Source organism: Alligator mississippiensis, chromosome 1 (genome assembly GCF_030867095.1).
Source record: "Alligator mississippiensis isolate rAllMis1 chromosome 1, rAllMis1, whole genome shotgun sequence".
Taxonomy (NCBI): domain Eukaryota; kingdom Metazoa; phylum Chordata; order Crocodylia; family Alligatoridae; genus Alligator; species Alligator mississippiensis.
In genome coordinates, this window is record NC_081824.1 from 304,797,491 (window position 1) to 304,819,238 (window position 21,748).

At 45.9% G+C, this 21,748-nt stretch overlaps 1 long non-coding RNA gene across 1 annotated transcript in view; it reads left to right on the plus strand.

Moving 5' to 3' along the window:
• The window catches only part of LOC109283113 (uncharacterized), a 93,709-nt gene that overhangs the window by 28,801 nt on the left and 43,160 nt on the right, over window positions 1–21,748 (plus strand). The window contains exon 4 of the long non-coding RNA XR_002090174.2: window positions 308–396. This is a non-coding gene — a long non-coding RNA (uncharacterized LOC109283113). The remainder of the gene's footprint in view (window positions 1–307; window positions 397–21,748) is intronic.

Consider the following 21,748-nt stretch of genomic DNA (forward strand, 5'->3'; position numbering starts at 1 on the left):
AATTGCTTTAACCACAACTGAAATTCAGTTGGAACACAACTACTGAATGGCAGCACACAGCAAAATTGCATGACGTTTAAAAAGTGAAATGAGGAGGGATACTATAGGTAGTCAAAACTGCAGGGAATATTTAGGCATCTAGGGTACAATTATCCATACTAGAATTTGCCCAAGGCACTCTGTTTGCTACTCTTGTAAGTGTCATGGCATCGTTAATGACCACAAAAAGTCAGAGTTGCTGTTTTGCTTTGGCTACTTAACGATATTCCAGTGCCCTAATTCTTGGCTGGTTTTTGCTGTCATACAGGAAATCAATAAGTCTGTTTCAGCTGATGTCCTGCATTTTCCTTGGAGATCTCCCATCCATGTACTGGCGGTCCTGTCAAATGTCAGTAGGTAAGATAACAAAGTCTACAACTCAAGTTCTTGCTAGTCTTTGCTACCAAGCCATCAGCTCTCCCCTGCTCTTTCTCTGTGCATGAGCCTGATGCTGCCTCAACTTCTGGAACAGAACTTGCTAAATTCTTTAGGGCTTGTACGTCATGATAGAAACAAAAACAAGGTGCATATTATACTATGGGGTATTTTTATATGCAAGAAAACCTAGTATATGGAGCTCACATTTCACCTTGAAGTGTGACTTAACCTACCTGCTTTGTAGTAAGGATCCATCTCAAGCCTGAGTAGCAGATTCTGGGTGTGGATTGTCCACCAGTGCCACCCCTTAATTTCCTGGAACTACTCACTTCTCACGTGTCTCCCATGCAGCAGAAACAACTGCTGGTTTTATACACACAGTCTGGTTTTAGCTCTTTGTTCCAAGTACCCTACTCCATTTCTGCAGTACTCAACTCACCTCAGCCAAATCATGCTAACTTATGTTTTACCAGCTTATTGCTAAGTTGGCAGAGGAGCACAGCTGGGGAGGGTTAGACTCTGTTGTGAGTATAGCAGAAACACAGATATGGGAGATGTACCGAAAACCAGTTGGTGTATGACAGCATCTTGAAGAAGCTGATGGAGGCTAGAAAAAGGTCCAGTGTAGTAAACCAATTAAAAGCCTTGATTATGTCCTCTGTAGGCAAAAGGATACTAAATCAAAACCTCCCTCCTACCTGGGAAGCAGTTTGACAGATAGTATGGATATTGTTGGCTACATAGGCACCCAAATAGTTTTGTGTGAAGTGCCATCTTGCCTTCAGTTTGTCAAAGATTCACTTTGTCACCATCCTACAATTGTTAAGTGTGCCATTAAAATAGTTGGGCAAAATATGGCCCACATGCTGGGGTTTGCAGGGTGTGGGGACTCCCCCACATGTTCTCCCCATGGTGCACAGTCCCTGCTGCCAGTGGTGGCAGCAGCAACAGGCAGCAGACCCTTGGGGTGCTTGTGGCCTGTGCGGGTGCAGCCTCCCAGTTGCGCGCAGCTCCACCCAGTTCCAGGGGCTGTATGTGGTGGCAAGAAGCAGAGCCAGGCTGGCCTACCTATGTGCCATGGGGCAAACATGCAGCTCTGGGGACTTGTGTGCACCACTGAAGGGATGCAATGGAGCCAACTGTTTTCTCCACTTCCTGTCACCACATGCAGCTTACAGGACTCCACTAGGAAGCAGTGCCACTTCTGGTGGAGTCCCATGAGCTGCACGTGGCAGCAGGGAGTGGGGAAGGCAGCTGGCTTCATTGCACAGGGCTTCCCCCCAGTGGTGCACTGCATGTGATCCCTGCATGATAGAGGCAAGCTGGCCTGGCTCTGCTCTTTACTAAACACACGTTGTTCCTGGAACTGGCTAGAGCCAAGTGTTGCTGGGTGGCTGTGCCTGCATGGACCATGAGCACTGTGAGGGCCCGCTGCTGCTGCTGCTGCCACCAGCAGGGGCTGTGTGCCATGGGGGGGTCATGTTGGGGGGTTTCCACACCCCCCACCCTCCCTCGCCCATCCACAAACACCACATACATCCATACCCTGCCCACATCTCCCCCACAACTTCCTTATGTACACACACCCACACCCTGCAACATACCCTATGCAAACACACATAAATCAGGACAAAATATTCATAGATTGCTAGGGGCTGGAAGGGACCTTGTAGATCATCGGGTCCAGTCCCCCTGCACTAGGCAGGAAAAGACAACTGGGTTCAAATGACCCCAGTGAGTTGACTGTCCAGTCTCCTTCTGAAGATGTCCAGGGTAGATGACTGCACCACCTCTGGAGGGAGTTTATTCCAGTCTGGACACCCTGACTGTGCAGGAGTTTTTCCTGGAATTGAGCCTGAAGTGGCCTTCCAGGAGTTTGTATCCATTGCTCCTGGTCATCCCCAGGGGTGCTCTGGTGAACAGCTGTTCACCAAGTTCTTGATGTACTCCCCTGATGTAACAGTAAGCCTCTACCAAGTCCCTTCTCAGCCTTCTCTTTTGTAGGCTGAAGAGGCCCAAGTCCCTCAGCCTCTCCTCGTATGGCTTGTCTTGCAAGTTCCTGATCATACGGGTGGCTCTTGTTTGGATCCTCTCAAGTTTTCCCATGTCCTTGTTGAAGTGCGGCACCCAGAACTGGATGCAGTATTCAGCTGCAGTTTCACCAGTGGGGGTATCACTTCCTTAGTTTTGCATGAGATGCAATGGTTAATGCATGCCAGCATGTTGTTTGCCCTGCTGGCTACAGCATTGCACTGCTGGCTCATGTTCATGCAATGGTTGATCACTACCCCTAGGTCCCTTTCGGCTGTGGTGCAAGTCAAATTGTCACCACCAAGCCTGTAGGTATGTTGGGGATTGTTTGCCCCCAGATGGAACACTTTACACTTCTGAGTGTTGAACCTTCTCTCCTGTGTGCAGGTGGTGAGGGACCTGTTCATAGAAGGAGAAGAGATTGGTAAGACAAGACCGACCCACAACAAAGCCATGCTGGCTGTTGTTCACAATCTTACCCTCAACAAGCGTATCACACAAAGATTCTTTAATGAGTTTTTCCAGGATTTTCCCTGGGATGGAGGTTAGGCTGACTGGTCTATAGTTATCCGGGTCCTTCCTCTTCCCCTTCTTGAAGATAGTCACAATGTTGGCCCTCTTCAAATCCTCAGGGATTTCCTCTGTGTTCCACGATTTCTGAAAGAGTTTTGCCAGGGGTTCCACGATGGCCTCAGCCAGCTCCATCAGCACTCGCGGGTGAAGTCCATCTGGTCCTGCTGACTTATAAATGTCTAGCTTTTCTAGTTGGTTTTGCACCAGCTCAGCATCTGCAGTGGGAAGGTTATCATTCCCACCATGCCTCCTGTGATCCTTATCTTGCTTGTCTTTCCCCTTGATCTGGTGAAATACTGAAGCAAAGTGGGCATTCAGGAGTTCAGTTTTTTCCTGAGTGTGCATTACCAGCTGTCCTGAGGTGTTAGGAAGGGGCCCCACACTTCCATTTGTTTTCCTTCTGTTCCCTACATACCTAAGGAAGGACTTCTTATTGACCTTGATTCCCTTGGCTAACTTAAACTTAGTTGCCATCTTAGCTTTCCTAATCATTTCCCTATGACTGTGGACCACTGTTGTATAGTCTTTCTTGAGGACTGTCCCTAGCTTCCACTGTGTGTATGCCTCCTTTTTCTTTTTTGAGAGGACCACAATGTCCCTATTGACCCAGGAGGGCTTGCCAGCCCTTCTGCTACCTTTCCTCTTCATGGGAACGGTTTTCTTTTGTGCTTTGAAGATAGTGTTCTTGAGGAACAACCACTCTACATGCACCCCACTCACCTTCTGTCCCTGGTCCTGCATTGCCTCCTCTACTAATGCCCTGAACCTGTTGAAGTCAGCATTTTTGAAGTCTAGGACTTCAATCCTGCTAATTGATTTGTCAACCTTGTGGCAGACAGTGAACCCAATGTGCTCATGGTAGCTGTTGCCCAGGTTACCTTCAATGTTCATGCCTCGCACCATATCTCCTCCTTGGCCAAGACCAAATCTAGGAGAGCGGTACCTCTGGTTGGCCCTTGCACTTCCTGGGACAGAAAGAGCTCCTCGATTACAGTTAAGAAGCTACATGACTGATCTGACCTAGCCGAGTGTTCCTCCCAATCTATGTCCAGGTAATTGAAGTCACCCATGACAACCAAGTCCTTTGCACATGCAGCCTCTGTCAGTTCTCGAGAGAACTCCAGATCTGGCTCCTCCCCTTGGTTCCGGGGCCTGTAGTAAATGCCCACAGTTAGGTCTCTCTCACCTCACTCCCCCTCCCCTCCCCCCCTACCCTTCCCCATGAAGCTTGACTCAAAGGGTTTCAAGCTGCTTATCTTTGGAGCCAATGTCAGTCTCCAGAGAGGTGTACTGCTCTCTCTGCCTTTTCTCCCTGCTTAGTCCTTTCTGTGCAGGGTGTAGCCCTCTACGGCTATGCTCCAATCATGTGAGGAGTCCCACCAGGTCTCCGTGATCCCTACTGGGTCATATTCCCCACTAGAGAGCAGGAGGGCTAGCTCCTCCTGCTTCTTCCCCATGTTCAGCTGAGGACCCCAACTGACATCCTCAATTTCCTGAGATGCTGTAGGAGAACTGTTTGGTTAGCATTTTCAAAAACAGTTATCTTAGTGTCCTCCATGTGGGACCTTTCCTGTGTGCCAGTCCCCAGGCATGCTTCACTTGGAGTTTCCCCATCCCCCAGCAAAGTCAGTTTAAAGCCCTGTCTAATAGATCAGTCATCCTGGCTGAGAACAGGGACTTACCTCTCTCAACATGAGGTGGATGCCATCTCATCCCAGGAGTCCTCTCTCCCTGAAGTGTGTGCTGTGGTTGAAGAAACTGAAGCCCTCACGGTAGCACCACTGTCAGAGGCATCTGTTTACTTCTTCCACACAGCCTTCCCTCTTGGGTCCATGGCCTGCAACAGGGAGCACAGAAGAAAAAACTACTCAAGTCCCCAGAGCCCTGTAGTCACTCATGACCCAGTCCAGATTACTCCTGGTCATGTTGTTCGTGTCCACATGGAAGAGGAGCATGGGGTGGGAGCACCAAAGATGGTGATCAGGGGTGGGGCACCTGTCAAGGGGCAGGGCTACTGTTGCAGCCCTTGACAGCTCACCAAAACTAATTAATAGTTTCATAGTTGGTAGGGTCGGAAGGGACCTGAGCAGATCATCAAGTTCGACCCCCTGCCATGGCAGGAAAGAACGCTGGGGTCAAACAACCCCAGGTAGGTGATTATCTAGCCTCCTTTTGAAGATCCCCAAGGTAGGAGCAAGCACTGCTTCCCTTGGAAGTTGATTCCAGCTCCTAGCCGCCCTGACTGTGAAGTAGTGCCTCCTGATATCTAGCCTGAATCTACTCTCTGTCAATTTATGGCCATTATTCCTTGTTACGCCCAGTAGTGCTTGAGGGAACAGGGACTCTCCCATTGCCTGCTGGTCTCCCTTGGCCAGTTTATAGACGGCCACCAGATCCCCTCTCAGCCTTCTCTTGTGGAGGCTGAACAGGTTCAGGTCTTGTAGCCTCTCCTCATTGGGCCTGCCCTGTTGCCCCCTGATCATGCAAGTGGTCCTCCTCTGGACCTTCTCGATGTTGTCCACATCCCTCCTGAAGTGCGGCACCCAGAACTGGATGCAATACCCAAATTGTGGCCTGACCAGTGTCACGTAGAGGGGGAGGATCACCTTCTTGGACCTGCTTGTGATGCATCTGTGGATGCATGACAAGGTGCGGTTAGCCTTCCTGACCATGTCCCCAGATTGGGGGCCCATGTTCATCTTGGAGTCTATAATGACTCCAAGATCCTTTTCTGCCTCTGTGCTGGCGAGAAGGGAGTTCCCTAGCCTGTAGGTATGCTGCTGGTTCTTTCTCCCTAGGTGCAGTACCCTGCACTTATCAGTATTGAATCCCATCCTACTCTTATCCTGCCACCCCTGTAACCTGTCCAGATCCAATTGCAGCCTGTCCCTCCCTTCTAGCGTGCCCACATCCCCCCACATCTTAGTGTCGTCAACAAATTTGAACAGGGTGCTTTTTACCCCCTCATCCAAGTTGTTGATGAAGATGTTGAACAGTGCAGGCCCAAGGACCGAGCCCTGGGGGACCCCACTGCCCGTATCCCTCCAGGTCGAAAATGACCCATCCACCACCACTCTCTGGGTGCGGCCCTTCAGCCAATTGGTGACCCATCTGACTGTGTAGGCATCAACACCACAATCTCCTAATTTTTTAACGAGAATGCGGTGAGAGATAGTGTCAAAGGCCTTCCTAAAGTCCAGAAAGACTAAGTCCACCGCGACACCTGCATCCAAGGATTTTGTGACCTGGTCATAGAAGGCCACCAGGTTGGTCTGACAGGACCTGCCTGAATGAACCCATGTTGGTTGCCCCTAAGCATACACTCCCCTGCTTGCCCTTCGCAGATGTGCATCTGGATAATTTTCTCAAAGAGCTTCCCCAGGACCAAGGTAAGACTAACAGGCCTATAGTTATCTGGGTCCTCCTTCCTCCCTTTTTTGAAAATGGGGACCACATTTGCCCTTTTCCAGTCCTCTGGCACCTCGCCAGAGCACCACGAGTGCTCATAAAGCCGTGCCAGGGGACCCGCAATGACCTCTGCTAATTCCCTCAGCACTCTAGGGTGGAGATCATCAGGACCTGCTGATTTGAACACATCCAGTCCCACCTGAAGTTCCCTAACTAGGTCCTCTCAGACCCTGGGCCTGGCTGTGCTTCCCCTGGGACCATCAGGGATCCCGGTAGGGGGGATGACCCGGTCCCTGCTCAGAAAAAATGGAGGCAAAGAAATTGTTAAATACGTTAGCTTTGTCATCTGGCGAGATCACCAGATTTCCAAGAGTGTCCTGCAGAGGCCCCCAGCTGATTAAGCGGCCCTCCAGCTGAAATAATTGCCCACCCCACATTAAACCCTCTTCTGCCAAATTCAAGGTCATGAGTAAGGGCAGTAAAGGGATAGGGTACACTAAAATAGTAGTGAGCAGAGAGACCCCATTGTAGTCATATTATTTGAAGTGAATTAAGTCCAAACAGGTGGACAGTAAATTGTCTTACAGTTGGGACAACATTTACTCTGATAAAACATCCCATCACCTTTTACCTTACATTTCCTACTTCCTGTATTCACCACCTTGGCACCTTGCATCTTTCTGGTCCATTTCTGACAGGTGTTTATGAGCCTGCCTTCGTGGCCAACCAGGATCTGTATAATGATTGAAGTTTGGCTTTGACGTGTTCATGTGCTCCTAGTAGGGGGCTAACTTGACTACACATATGCGTCCAGTGGCCCTGACCCAGCTTGCAAAACCCATTTCCTTAATGTTAGCTGTTTTTTTTCAGGCACAGTAGTTCTCTCCATGGTCTGTGGGGAAACCACACTATCAATCACAAACAACACTGCAGCACCAATAATTGACTTGCCTACTGTAAGCTGGTGAGCTATGAACCTGTAGTAGTCTGGAGTAGTCAGATCTTATTGGCAACCTGCTTCCAGACTGGAAGGGCTTCATTCACATGTGCATCCTGATGCTGGAAGGTCAGGGCAAGCTCCTCAGCCAGGTCCATGAAGCTCTTTTTCCTCCTGTGGAATATTCTGGAGCTAGCATAAGAGTGTGACCCCACCACACTGCCAACTACCTTGTATCAGCTTGTATGTGGAGAATTCATAGTGACCACAACATAGAACAGATCTCCAGTCTGCAATGGGGAAAGCCCGTGTGATCTCATCAAGACCCTTCATTGCATGCTTTTAGTAAAATGCCCTCCATCAACTTTCCTGCCCTCTACCTTCATTCTCCTAAAATGACAGAGCAGCCACAATCAGGAATAGCTTGCACCAAATCTATGGCTTGGCATGGACCAGATGGGCTTGACTGGAAATACCTCTGCTAAATGTATTGGTGAGTAAAGAACAGTTCCACCTAGGGAGGACTGATGAGTTCTTCCACACTTTACAAACCAATTCCTCAATTTAATGAAGCACTAAAAGGCCTGGGATATGCTCTCTGTTACCTGGGAACTAAACTCAGGTAGCTACAATAGCACTGTGAATGGCTTCCAGAGTATGAGATGTGCACAGGTCTGACGTTTGAGTACTTGTAGATAGGCTTGGCCAGCCCAGTGGTCCATGCCCAGAGGGTGATATGATCTGCAGTAAAGAAATGCCCACAGAGAGAGCTGGGAGGAGAAGCAATCAGGGTATTGATTAGGTCAGGGTTCACTATGTATGTGAAGAGGGGAAAGAGCTTCAAAGGAACTGGAGCACAAGGTGGAGAGTGTAGTAAGGGAATTGCACAGAAAGGAGTGGCCTGGGAAAAAGAGTAGCATGCACTGAAGGGAAAATCTGAGTAGCAATCAAGTGCTGAGAAGGGATCAGAGCAACCGGAAAAACAGTGTTTTGCTAAGAAAGAGAAAAATGGGAGTTCTGATTGACATGCAGATGTCATTTGTGGCAGAAACGGTTTCTAGGGAAGTTTCCAGCAACAGTATTCATAAATAATGCTTTTAGTATAAGTTTTACTTTTCAGATCCATTCCTACTTTCACTCTGGCTGTTGTCATTTTTAAAGGAACACTGTCATAAGATTTTCTCTTATGTCCGCCTATTTTCTAATGTATACCTTCCACTCTATTTCATTTGTGCATGCAAACTGTATTGGTGGGAAAACATCAGGGTTTAGTACCTGAAAATCCTGCACCAGTTGCACCCCTTACCCTAGTCCAGAGGGTACTAGAGAGACACTAATGGAAGGCAGATCTGGATTCTGATCTGCCACTGTCAGCCTAAATTAGAGCAGTCCCTAGACTGGCTTCACCCATGCTTGTTCAGGAGCCAGCACAGATTGAACCATCAAATCAGGGGGTGGAACCAGGTCCCTGAAAGCTTTCTGCTGTCTAGCACCAGACACATACTAGGGGCAGGTAAAAGTCCAGTTCTTTGCATCCAGAAGAGGCCTACAATGGCAAATGAAAGCCACATCTCTTTTATAGATGCCCAACTTCGGTAATTAAAAACAGGATGCAAGTAGAACAGTACAATAGACCAGTACAATTCCACTGCTCTGAAAAGACCCATTAAGGTACAAACATGGAGACATGTCAAAAATAAAATATTAGCATCCAAATCTGCACAGCAAATCTGCACAGTAAAATCTGCATCCAAATAACATTGAGGCTTTCAGGACTTCTACACTTGTGCATTACACGCTGGTAGTTATTATAATATCTATTATTTTTAAGTATAATGACTAACCCAACCATCAGGAAAAAAATTAATGAAAAACTAATAGTCCCTACTAGATGGACCCTTTTATATTCTGAAATCTATACACAGACTCCAGGTATCATAACAGGATAATTCTGATTACATTAGATTAGACCCATAGTGCATAATGGATTAATTTTGCCAGTTTTTCCTCTTGAGGTCAGTTTATGGCTTATGATAGGTTTCTGCCCAGCACAGATCATCCTTCTTAAAACACCTTTTACCTTACCGAATAGCTATTAGTGTAAACAGTGTTAAAAGTTCACAAATAAAGATTTTACTTTGTATTTGTTTAGAGTTGTATCTATTGTGACATTTACAGGTAAAAGCCAGATTAAAGGCATCAGACCAGTCAGCAAATAAATTCCAAATTGCAGATATCTAAATAAAAAGCAAAGAAATGTAGAGACTAAGCCACCTCTCAATGCCTAACAGGGCTTCTCCACACCTAGATGCAGTGTGCATAATAATGCTGAGCAAACTGCAGATTTGTTTTTGTTCCAATTAGCATCCAGCTTTATACTAACACCCAGAACTGGCCTTATGGAAAATGGCACCATGGGCAAACTTGTATTTTGGTGTGCTCCCCCACCCCAAATCAGTGGTGCTACTGCAGGTAGAGCCAGGCAGGTAGGGGTGCAGGGTGTAGTCTGGTGGGGAGGCAAAGTGGCATGGTGTGCCAGGCAGGTGGGCAGGCAGGTAGGCACTGCTGCTGCTGTATGGGAGCAAAACAGGTGAAATGGAGCAGGCACCACCTCACCTGCAAGTGCCCGGCCCTGCTTCTCCTGAGCAGGTTGGGGTGAGTACCGTCCTCCTGCCTGGGGCAGGGCAGGGGGAGAGTGCTGCTGTGAGCACAGGCTGCTCACGTGTGTGTGTGTGTGTGTGTGTGTGTGTGTGCATTTGGCACCTCCCTGACCATAGCTCCTTGGGCGGTCACCCACATTGCCCACCTCTATGACTGCTTCATTCTCAAGAATGTTAGCAGAGCCAATCTCAAAACCAGCTCTTAATTCATTTGTGTCCAAGAATAAGTTAGGGTCTGGGGCATCCCCCACAAATGCCTGCATCCCACCTTCCATCAGGGTCCCTCAAACGCTCTGTTTGAATTTTCATCTTACCCTAAGAGAGGTGTCCCTGCCTGAAAAATGCAGGAGGGTCAGGGAAGGAGCAGCCAGGAGCAAGTGAGCAGTAATTCCCCACCCCCCACAAAAGAGAAGTAGTATAAGGCTGGCTTGTGGGAAGAGGGATACCATATTTCCTCCACTGTGGCTGTGGTCTCTCTAGGGAAGGCTTAATTAGCCAGCCATCTGCTTATCTTATGCCTAAGGTTGCCTTTGCACTTCCTTGAGGTCTCATGCCTCCAGCTGAACTTCCCAACACAAAATCTGCTAATTGGCTTTAGCTCTCTTATTATGAGGTCTCATTATAGGGCCAGTCCCCCTCCTCTATGAGCAGCTAAAATCCTCAGAGAAGTAAATTTCCCTCTTGGCAGTATAATCTTATTTAGAAAATATAACGTGGTACTTTCTCCAGCAGCAAAGTTTCATCTGAGGAATACTCCAACTAGTTACATTTCACTCTACTCTAGTGGGGTTTCCACACTTATGCATTTCACCCAGAAGGCAGAACAGTATCTTGCCACTAGGATAAAACGCACATAATATGAATGGCAGCGTAGTTTCCAAGGTGCCCTGGGAGCTTGGGGGTACAACTAAAGGAAAAACTAAAAAGTAATACCTGGTTTGAGACATCGACAGTAGAGCGCAGCAGAAAGTAAGGCTTATCAAGAGCAGGAAGGAAGTGGTTACCTTCTTGGGGTGGAGTTGGGACCAGAATGAGGAGTACTTTAATAGGATGCATCTGAACCTGAAAGGAATGTTTAAGTTCAGATCAGAAGACTGGCAATTCTTATACTGCTCCGGGTAATTCACACCCACTTTTTTTTTTAACATTATTTCCTACTAGGAGTTCTGGTGCAAGGCCTAATCAGGGCAGAATTATGTTAAAGGCATATGGAAATCTAATTCCTAAGTCCCTGGTGTTTCTGGATTTGAATCCAAGTATTATCTTTATTTTATATAGAGATTTCAAAACACTTGGTACTTTTATTATTTAACTTACAGGCTAGATGAATGTCAGTATATTAGTTACCAGGTATTTGTCAAACTGAAAAGTCTGAATTGAAACATGCTTGTGAAACATGTCAGGTAGAATATTCCTTAACAAAGATTAAGTTCTAACCTAACTTTTTCTTGCTTAAGTTAAGAGCAATCATGATATGTAGGTTGAACATAAGCTTCTAGGCATCTGTTGTTTTATCATTTGATAATGTAATTAAAATGTCACTTATCAAGGGGCAAATTTTAATGAACTTAAAAGCACCTTGATGGTATATTATTATTTGACCTGTTATATAAGAGGCTTATTTCCCTGTTATGGATTGAGTTTCTTTGTTACTACAAAAATAATTGTTTTCCAATTAGTTTTCTCTTTATGGAAGGGGTAAAGCTATCCATTGCAGCCCTTTATTACCACTAAGACTCCCTGCTAGCCAAGTTAAACTGAAGACGCCCTCTGGTTTTACACTTTGAGTTCATTATCTCCTTTAACTGCTAAAAACTTGGTAAATGTTGTTAGTCTGTGGTAAAATGTGTGAAAAGAGGACCAGGAGGAAAAGACTGTAATTACAAAGATATTTGCTGAAGGTCATTTGTATTGAACTGTATTCAGCTGGAGTTGGAGGGACTGACTGATGAGGAAAGATTAAAAGGGCTAAATAAGGTATAGCTAGGCCAAGTGACAGTGAAAGGAGGACCGGATAGCCACCTACAAGTTTTTGAAGGCTGTAGACACCAAAGAGGAAGTGGAAGTATTTAGGCTGGTATAAGGTGTTCTAACTGATAGGGAAGGAAGCTTTCATGTACTATAAAACACTTCTGTTGGGGAGAAAGAAGTGGCTTTGGAACAGCATTTGTGGGAAGCAGTTTGTTCATTTCTGTATGAAACAGTTAAAAACTGAGCTGTCATTCCATATTCTAAGACTTAGCACTCACTCTTCATTCAGCTAAGTTCCCATTGGCTTAATTCTGATTTTTCCCCCAAGAACATAATGGGCAAATTTAGCCCAAATGCTAGCCTCACTTCTGTCCTATTTAGACCAAGTCTAAGCTAATTTGCTCAGGTCTAACTCCTGATCTCCTCCAGTCTCTGAGAAAGCCTGCATACCCCGTCAGCTGGGTTTTGTTAAAAACAAAACAAACAAAAAACCCAGACTTGCTCCCACTGGGTATGCCCTCATGAGTGGGAGCATGCATTTCCCCAAAGACAAACAGCAGCAGCACAATATGTGCCACTGCTACTTGTCCCCAGAGAACACCCATACTCGTGAGCTCTGGCGCGTGGCACATTGCCTCAGGTGGGGTAGGAGAGGCTGGGGCCAGCACCTGGGCTGGCCCCAGCAACCTTACCTGGGGCTCTTGGGGGCCTCCAGAGGCTGCAGCTGTGGCAATCTGACAACAGGGAGCCTGGCCAGCTGAAACCTCACTCCAGCTGCTGGCCAGGCTGAGGTTTTGGGTGGCACATGCTGCTATCACATGCACTGCCCCACTTTTTTTAGTTGTTGGGGTATTTTGACACTGGGATCTCCTGGTGTCAAACCCCTCTCCCCCTCCCCCCTCCCTCCCAACTGCAAATTAGCACTGCAGGGAGTGCCTGCATGTGTGGCATATGCAGTGTGAGGCACCGCAGCCAGGTCTGCGACACTGCATATTTTACATCTGCACTCGTCTGGATGTGCCCACTGATGTCAGCTGTAGCAGCTTCAGGCTCAGAGATCTGAGTACCCTGCACATGCCAAAATACATCCCATTCCCTTTTACAGTTCCTGTCCCCATGTCAAACAAGAAAAGTAAGGAGATGGAATCACCTTTTTCATTGTGAAAACACTGTTTCTATTGTATTTTTGCATTGTGAGCACATCCCTCATTTTCATTGTCCTGTCTTCCGCTTCAGGGATCTGTATCCCCCAGTGTTCTACATACCATGACACCAGTGCATTTCCTTGCAGTGAGCTTGCGAGTGTTCAGTTTTGACTTTGGCAGATGTCACAGAACCCTCCCACAAGTAGGATTTCGGAAGAAAGTACTGTAATTACGCACAAAGCACATTCATCTTTTCCCCAGAATTATCTCTTCCAAGTATTGGTGTGCATGTTTTAAGCAAGGAAGCTCATTTCCTTGCCAGAACTGTGGCATGTGGTTACTGTAATGGCTGCCAGAAACTGCTGACTCCCTTCCCTGGCTCATGCAGAAGGGTCCAAGTGTGCTGCTTTGGTCACTTGCTCTATCCTTGCAAACTGCACAACTCAAGCTTTAACCCCATCAAAACCACTGCCAAATTGGCAGCAGCTTTTGGCTGAGCAGGTGTTTAGGCACCTCAGGATGCAGGCAGCTGCCTACAGGGATATTCAGAAGCCTTTGGGCCTGTAAATCCTTCTGAGCTGAGGAGCTGCCATCCTTACCATCTGAGTTCCTGCAGAAGGTTCTACACTGCTGTCACCTGCATGGAAAACTGCTACCTTTTATAAGCAGATTTCTGGAATTAATACGAAAATTTTATTTCCCATTACATGTTATTGGAAAAGCCTGGTTCTTGTCCCATTTAAAAATGAAAAATCCTGTATTTAAGCAACCTTCCTAAAGCAGTAGGGCCACATACTGGCTATCTGTCTGGGATGACAAGCATGAAGACTGAGCTGGTAGGTGTAAAAAAATTAATGTGCTTATTTGGGGTGGATAAAATTCTCACCTTTAGCCTAACTTATGATCTTGTAATTTTTAGGGTGCTCTAACAGACTATGTTGGCACTGCACAGGACAGAGGCATTCTGGGTTTCGTAGCCCCCAGGCACATGAGAGACTGCAGACTGATAAGGGAAGCTGTATATAGACAGCTCCTTTTTCTCAGGGAGGGGAAGTTTAGGAAAGACATTCTCCAACAAAAAAGATGCAGACTGAGGTAAAGAAAGCCTGGGAAAGGGCAGACTGTCGGCTGTCTTCTGCTAGAAAAAGGGAAAGGGTTAGGGAGCTCTGGGTGTTTCCACTAAGGACTTGGGAAATAGTTTGTCAGGGTTTGGGTGAAAAGCATTGGAGCAGGAGGCAGCAGAGACAGGTCAAAAGCAGAGTAAAAAACAACGCAGGGGGAGGTGGTTTATATTGGGTTTGGTGGCTTCCTATGGCAACCCTGTCATGGACTATGTTAGGATAAAAGAAGTAAGTTTGGGCAAGACCTTGTGTGAGATGGAAGCTCAGAGCCAGCATCCACTTCCTCAGAAGGGTCCAAAGCCAGAGCTCCTACAGGAGGGCATGAATAGATAATAATGCTTGCTGGTGAATGGGAGTGCAGGTGCTGTTTGTCTGGATTTCAACAACTAAGAACGCTTGTACACATTACAGGGGTTTAGTCCTCAGGGTTTTAGTCTATGCCTCCTAAATTGAAATGGTGGGGCATAGACTAAAACCCTGAGGACTAAACCATTTCAATTTTCTGTCACCTTATGGTAAGGGGCCTGATTTCCACCCCCCCCAATAACAAAAAAAAGATTTGGCCCTTTGCTGCTTCTGATTTCAGCAGGCTCCTGTGACTGGCAGGATGCCTGGGACCACCCAGGAAAGGGCTGGCTTGCCCCGGGGCAGCGCGGGAACATGGCAAGAACATAGCTGGGCTTGCTGGTGGCTGAAGAAGGCAGCGGGGATGATGCAGGGGGTGCTAGAAGCCTGGGCAGGCTCAGGGAAGTGTTGGATCAGATGCCTCTGAGCTAGGGCAGCACCCAGCCAGCTAGCAGCCTGCTTAGGCTTCCAGCACCCTGTGCACCACCCCTGCTGCCTTCTCCAGCTGCCAGCATACCCAGATGCCCTCCTGCCATCTTCCTGTGCTGCACTGGGGCAAGCCAGCCCTTTCCTGGGTTGCTCCAGGCATCCTGCCAGCTGCAGGAGCCTGCTGAAGGCAGAAACAACAAGGGGCCCTATGAGGAACTGAAGGATACTCACCTGGGATGCGTCCCTGACCAGGAACATGGACCCCACTGGACCGGGATGTCCACGCTGCGGCGGGAGCTCCCAGTCCACCCCAGCCTGGTTTTACCACCTCGGCAGGTGTGGCAGATTGGCGCAAATCCACAGCCGGGGCAATATCCAGGGACTGGAGGCAGAGCCGAGAGACAAAGGGAGGCAAGGATGGATGAAGGTGGCGAGAATGAAGTCTGGGAGCGAGAGATGCTAGGAAAATGCCCCGAGAGCAGGGTAAGCATCCGATCAGGCTCCGAAGATAACAAGGAACCCTTGCTACAAGGGTGAAGAGGAGGGGAAAGTAAAGAAAGAGAGAATAAGAATAGGAGAGACCCAGAGGGGAGGTAAAGAGGGCAGATGCTCCCGAGCCGTCGGCTCCATCTTTTTTTTTTGTTGTTGTTGTTCGGGAACTTGGATTAATCACTGCAGGCCACCAATTGAGCCGGGCGCAGCTGCAGCAAGAAGAGGAGTCAGATTGAGAGAGAGAGTCTCCTAGACTGGGGAGAATGAAACCTTGCCTCCCTAAAGGCACTGCAGCAGGACCTGAGGGGACAAGAAGCCAAGACTGGCTGAGGGAAGAGGACAGGGAAGTCCACCCCTCTCACATCCCTCTGCCTTGTTTGCGCTGAGAATTTCTTTTGCTTGTTGAACAGCAACGTGCCACCAATTAAGGCGGGCGCAGCCGCAATCAGCCCAGGAAATAAAAAGAGATCTCCCCAGCCCACCTGAAGGTGCAGGGAGAATCCAGGCAAGGGAAGCCTCAAATGAACCCAGGGGATGACCAGGACCCAATTATCCTGAACCTAGACCCAGCAGCTGTCCCACCTATAAAAATAAAGAGGAAAAACAGAGGAAGGAATTGCTTCAGACTAATCATTTAGCCACCCCTTTGTCCATGGCTTTGGGAACCAGGGCAGGAGCTGGCAGTCGGTCCTGGTGGAGGCGGGTAGTCACCACCTCCCTTTTGTTAACATCTCCAAAAGAAAAAAAAATCTTTTCAACATCAAAGTCGTGGCAGGAAGGAAGAGAGAGTGCGTAGGACCCCGCCTAGACTGACCAAAGGTTGCAAACACCCTGAGAGGGCCGGTGGATGTCAGTGGGACCTAAGGACATGCGCCCATATCTGGTGGCTACCTGACAGGCCCAATCTTATTTTTCTGCAGAACCTGCCCAGTACCCACCTTTCCCATGTCCAGGGGGCTACTTGACAGCTGTATTGCTGCAATTTGCAACCTAAACTACATCAGGATGTAGTTTAGTTTGCAGCAATGCAAACTCATTTAAAACCCCCAAAACTCTACTATGTGTACAGTGCGATGCCATTAAGCCGCACACAGTGACATTTTCATCACGTGTACCTCTTAATGGGGTCACTTGTACAAGCACCTAAAGCACTAAGGAGAGTTTAGGCCTTCAGGAGAAATATCTGGTCAGGAAAAACTCTGGGAAGACCTACTTTGTTTGTTTGGGACTTGTGTGAACATTTCAGTTTTGCTGGAGATAAAAGGCTATCCTGCTGGCCCAAGAAAATGAGGCAAGGTCTCTGGGGCCTGAATACTGTGATGATGGACATGTTATAAATCTTTGTAGAGAGCTCCTGTATTTAGTTGAGATGATGTGCCAGGAAATTAGACTGGCTAAGCAGGGACTATAGAACCTCACATAAAGACATTTAACAGTTGAAAGTTTCTTAGCTGGCATATGATCACGTGCAAGCTGAAAAACTGAGTTTTGAGTTCCATTTTAAAATACAGGTTTTAAACTCTTAATTGCATTAGGACAAACCTGGAATTCTTGATTCAAAATTACCAGTCAAGTGTTTTAGAAGCAAATTTTCAAAATTCCTCAGAAGAGAAAATGCCACAAGGAAACACCTGTCTTTTAGTTCAGTCCTGCAAACTCTCTCAGGAGTGATCCTTTTGAAGTCAATGGCTCTACTCACATGAATAAGGGTCTGCAGGGCAGCTTCTTTTATTTTTTTCTAAAAATATATTAATCCCTTCATTTCTTTCTTTCACTTATTTATTCTGCCTTTTTAGAGACACATTTTCTTTCATTTGAATTGGCATGAGGGGATGATTTAGTTACCCATAGAAGCATGCATGTGTTGGGTATGTATGCAAGTGTGTATGTGCATGCAACCATATGTATATGCTATACTATGAAGTAGACAGTTTGGTTACTCACAGAGGAGGGGGTGAGCATGTATGCGGCATTTTCAGGTGGGGATATGCATCTGGATTAATTTAGGTATCATGCAGATTTAGTGTAAAATGCATTGTGGGGGGAGATTATTCTACAGCTAATAGCTTTTACCCTGTCAGCATGTTCCAGTGGTCTGATTAGCAATTTTATTGTATTTAATTTGTACCAAGGTAATTCAGTGTCAGGCAGAAGAGCTCTTGGGATGAAAAATTGCATCAGAATTAAAAACCAATAGTCAAACTTTCAGTCTGAACGAGCTTTCTTGGTAGAATGCTGAAGCGTGATTAACAAAGAGTCCATCCTGGCCATCCCACAAAAGCATTTTATGGAATAATGTGTGTGGGAGTGGAGAGGTTGGTTGTTCCTGCTACTCTACATATAACTTTAGCGAAATGTGAGACAGGTTTTTGTTGTTTAATTTTGCATGCTTTTTAGCCTGAGTAACTGAAATTGTCATCATTCCAGGAGTTTTTTTCTATAGATCTCTGTTTCTGATTGTTGAAACAGCCACATTTTTCTACTGATCTTTTAAATTGTGCACCTTAAGCTTTTGATTAAAGTTTGTTATATTTCACCTCTGACTTCCAAGCCAACGAAGAATTGCCTCTTCCCTTAATATATACAAAATACCATAAGTCCCCATGACTTGGGAAGTCTACCCCTGTGTTACTGGGGAAAAAATATTATGATTATTTATTAATTGCCAGCCATATTCTGTTGCTGAACAGAACCTAGGGTAACATGACTTCTGGCTGACAATTAACTTACATCTTAAACAGAACAAGCAATAGAGCACTATGCTTAAGTGCTGGAAGGCAGTTCCCTCCCTCACTTATCCTTGTAACTTCATCAAAGTTTGTGGAGGCACACGGGTGAAACCAAGGGCAGAAATAGGTGCTGAAGAACTGCTACATGTTTGACTTTGATTAAATTGGAGTCTTCTTTTTTACACTGATTCTGCAAACACTAAGGCCCAGTCTACAGTACAAAGTTTGGTCAGCACAGCCATGTTGCATAAGAAGTGTGAAAGGATCATATTCACAACATAGCTACACCAGGAAAATCGTTTCCTAGACAGAGCTTTTCTGAAAGAAGAGGACATCTTTGGGCTTAGCTTCTGCTGTTTGGGAAGGTGTAGGTAAGTTAGCAGAAAAAAATTCTCTGCCAGCACGTCATGTCTCCAGCAGGGGGCTCTGCTGACATAGCTATAGTGGCAGCAGCTCTGTAATGGAGACAGGTCTTCCCACTGAAGTCAATCATGCCATCCAGGGACTGCAGAGACTTCCTCAGCCTTAAAATGGGTTTTTAAACCCAAAAGCTTGCTAAAAAATATTTTTCCAACTATTTAAGTTTGTCTAATAAAAGATATCAGATTCACCCAAAGACCTTGTCTGCCTATGTCCTTAGACCAACACGGCTACAACCTATACCCATGAAACTATTCAGGTGTTTAAATTAAGCATAGCAAAAATTATTGTAGGATTGGGTGTTTATTTGTTTGTGGACCTGAAAGGTTGGGGTCTTTTTTAAATTTTATTTCTTTATAGGCACACTTCTTCCTTTGACAGTATTGTATTGTTGGAAGATTTCGTAGAAGCAGTGGGTCTGGTTCTGCTATCACTTTCAATGGAGAAAAAATAGTGTCTCTGACAGCTGAGTTAGGCTTAAGAGGCTTGGGTCTCCTCTGCTCTTTGTCACAAACACCTGTGTCACGAGTTACCATTTGAGAACAGCAGTGTCCACCCACCTTACACAGAAGTAGAGGACTAGACAAAGTACAGGGCAGAGAAATACTGTGCCTAACAAGTTTTAGGAAGGATTTGAATGAAGAGAAAGTGTGTCTGATATATAAGGTATCTCTTCAATAAAAGAGAGGAACCAATTGAAGGAGAATCCCCAACAAACTGTGTAAGGCAGGGGTTTTCAACCTTTTTGGATCATTGTACCCCTAGCCACCGAGGGGTGCGGGGTGGCGCATGGCTGGACGCAGAACGGCGACAGCTGCCATGTGTAAGCTTCCCCCAAGTCCAGCTGGGTGAGCCACACTTGCACGGCAGCACAGGATGGTGCATGGTGGCGCTCCATGCCTGCCTGCTTACGTGTACCCCCTAGGGTACCCCTAGGGGTGCGTGTACCCCTGGTTGACAACCCCTGGTGTAGGGTGAAGCACAGGGCAAATGAGTATGCATTAGACTAGCAACTACAAGACAAAGTACATGGAACAGCATTTATATGTTCATTTAAATCTTCTGTGGAAATTAAAATGTTAAGGGTTTTTTTTCTCCCCAGTGAAAAACATGTTCCATTGTTACTTAAATAGCATATATCGCTGTAATAGCCTTTTAATGCAGAGCTGTTTTTCTTTAGGGCCTTGGATGTATGCAAATGAAAATGAAGAAAAGAGTGAAGTGCAAAGGAAGCACAATAGCCTGGAAAAAATCTGAGGGGTGGGTGACTGCAAAGATCAACTGGAAAGGCAAACTTATTATTTTATTTAGGTATTAACTGCCCTGGCATTCATCCTGTGTGAGAATATAACTAGCTTGTTATAGCTAGTATAACTAGCTGTACATGAGTCAGATGTGAGGGGAACAAAAAATGAAAATATTGTGTCGTTTCTGGTGAGACAAATGATACAAATCAGAACATTTCCATTTCCTTGACTATGATGGCATCAGGCTGAGAAAACAGTGTTTAAATGAATGATATCCTGTTTATGTGCATATTAGCAATATGGATACTAGTAAAGGCTCACAGAGATGCAAATATTGCTATACATATATGCCTTCTCCATTCTGGCAGCGTGGAAAAAACTAAGGTTGATAAATACCAACCAGTAACTATAACTGCTTAGCTAGTGATAAGGTACAATGTACTTGCATACCCAAGGAATATAGAACTTGCTCTCAAAAACAGGGGCATCTTATTATGATGACAGAATTCTTACCATATAAAAATATTTATTTGAACTAGGAAGTAGTCTGCTTAAATTAACAGTGGCTGCCAGAATAGATCAGTTCAGAACACTCCCGTGGCCCAAGCACTGATTTATTCTGAGTCAGTGATTATGCTGAAATATTTGTAAATGAAAATGTCCTTGAAATATCAAAGCAGCCAACAAATTTCAAATCAGCCCTTCTCTATCAAATAGCTACATCCCAATATGCAGTGTGGTGAATGAATTCATGTTCTTTGTCCCCTCTGCAGCAATATCCTAAGTAAATAAGTAGAGGCTTGAGAAGAGAACAGCCGTGAGACAGGAATTTGCTGGCTCTATGCAAGTCACTCCTGCCCCATTGTCGCTGAACTGGTCACAGGAGCTCATGATGCTATTACTATATGCAAAGACAGTTTGTTTCCGACTCCAAGGCTGGTTTGTTCACAGCTGGGCTGGAAATTTTGACGAGATGGATCCAGTTCCAGACCAGAGCTGGGCAAGTTCTGCAAAACAGTAAACATTCATTGGGGGGGGGGGGGGGAATGGGACAACAAAACCCTCAGGTTTTCTCCTGTTGTATTTGTCACATTTCAGTCATTTTCCACTAGCATGTGCACAAGCAATATTATTCGCAAGAACATTTGTGGAAAGCAAATATCTAGAAAGTGCTCACAGAAATGTGTTTGCACAAAGGTCTGTGATGGAGTTTTCCTTTCCTCTAACTCCTTTCTGCTGTAGAATGGGGAGAGAGCATATACAGTGGATCCCCTATGAGCATGCTCGGTATTTTGGTTTTTTTCCTTACCACATGTAACCTTTAATTCCTTACTTCCCTCAGTAGCCATAGCAAGTTTAATGAAAAGTTCATCTCATTTTGTTATAGCCCCTACCCCCAGTCTATTTGTGTTTTAAAAAAAAATGTAGTTACATGCTCTTTTACAAACGTGTGAATATGGCTGGTATTGTCTCAGAGCTTGGAAATTGCTGAAAGGTTTTTGGATTGAGTTTATAAAAAGAATACCTAAAATCACATGCCTTCAGGCCCAAACTGAAAGTTCAGGAAACTTCAAGTTTCTTGTGCAAACAGGGAAACTAGAATAGAAACTGTTTTGTAACATAGCAGACACTACCAAGATCTGTGAAAATGAGGCGTGATGCTTATTAGTCTGAGTAAGGGTCAGTTTGTGCAAGATCTCTGGATTTTTCTTCAGCAGCTCAGTCTTTTTTTTTTTTTTTCCTGTGGTGATATGGATCTTTTTGCTGTAAACCTTGTTTGTTGAGGTCTAGTCCTGGTTTAAAGAACTCTTTCCTGAAGTGTT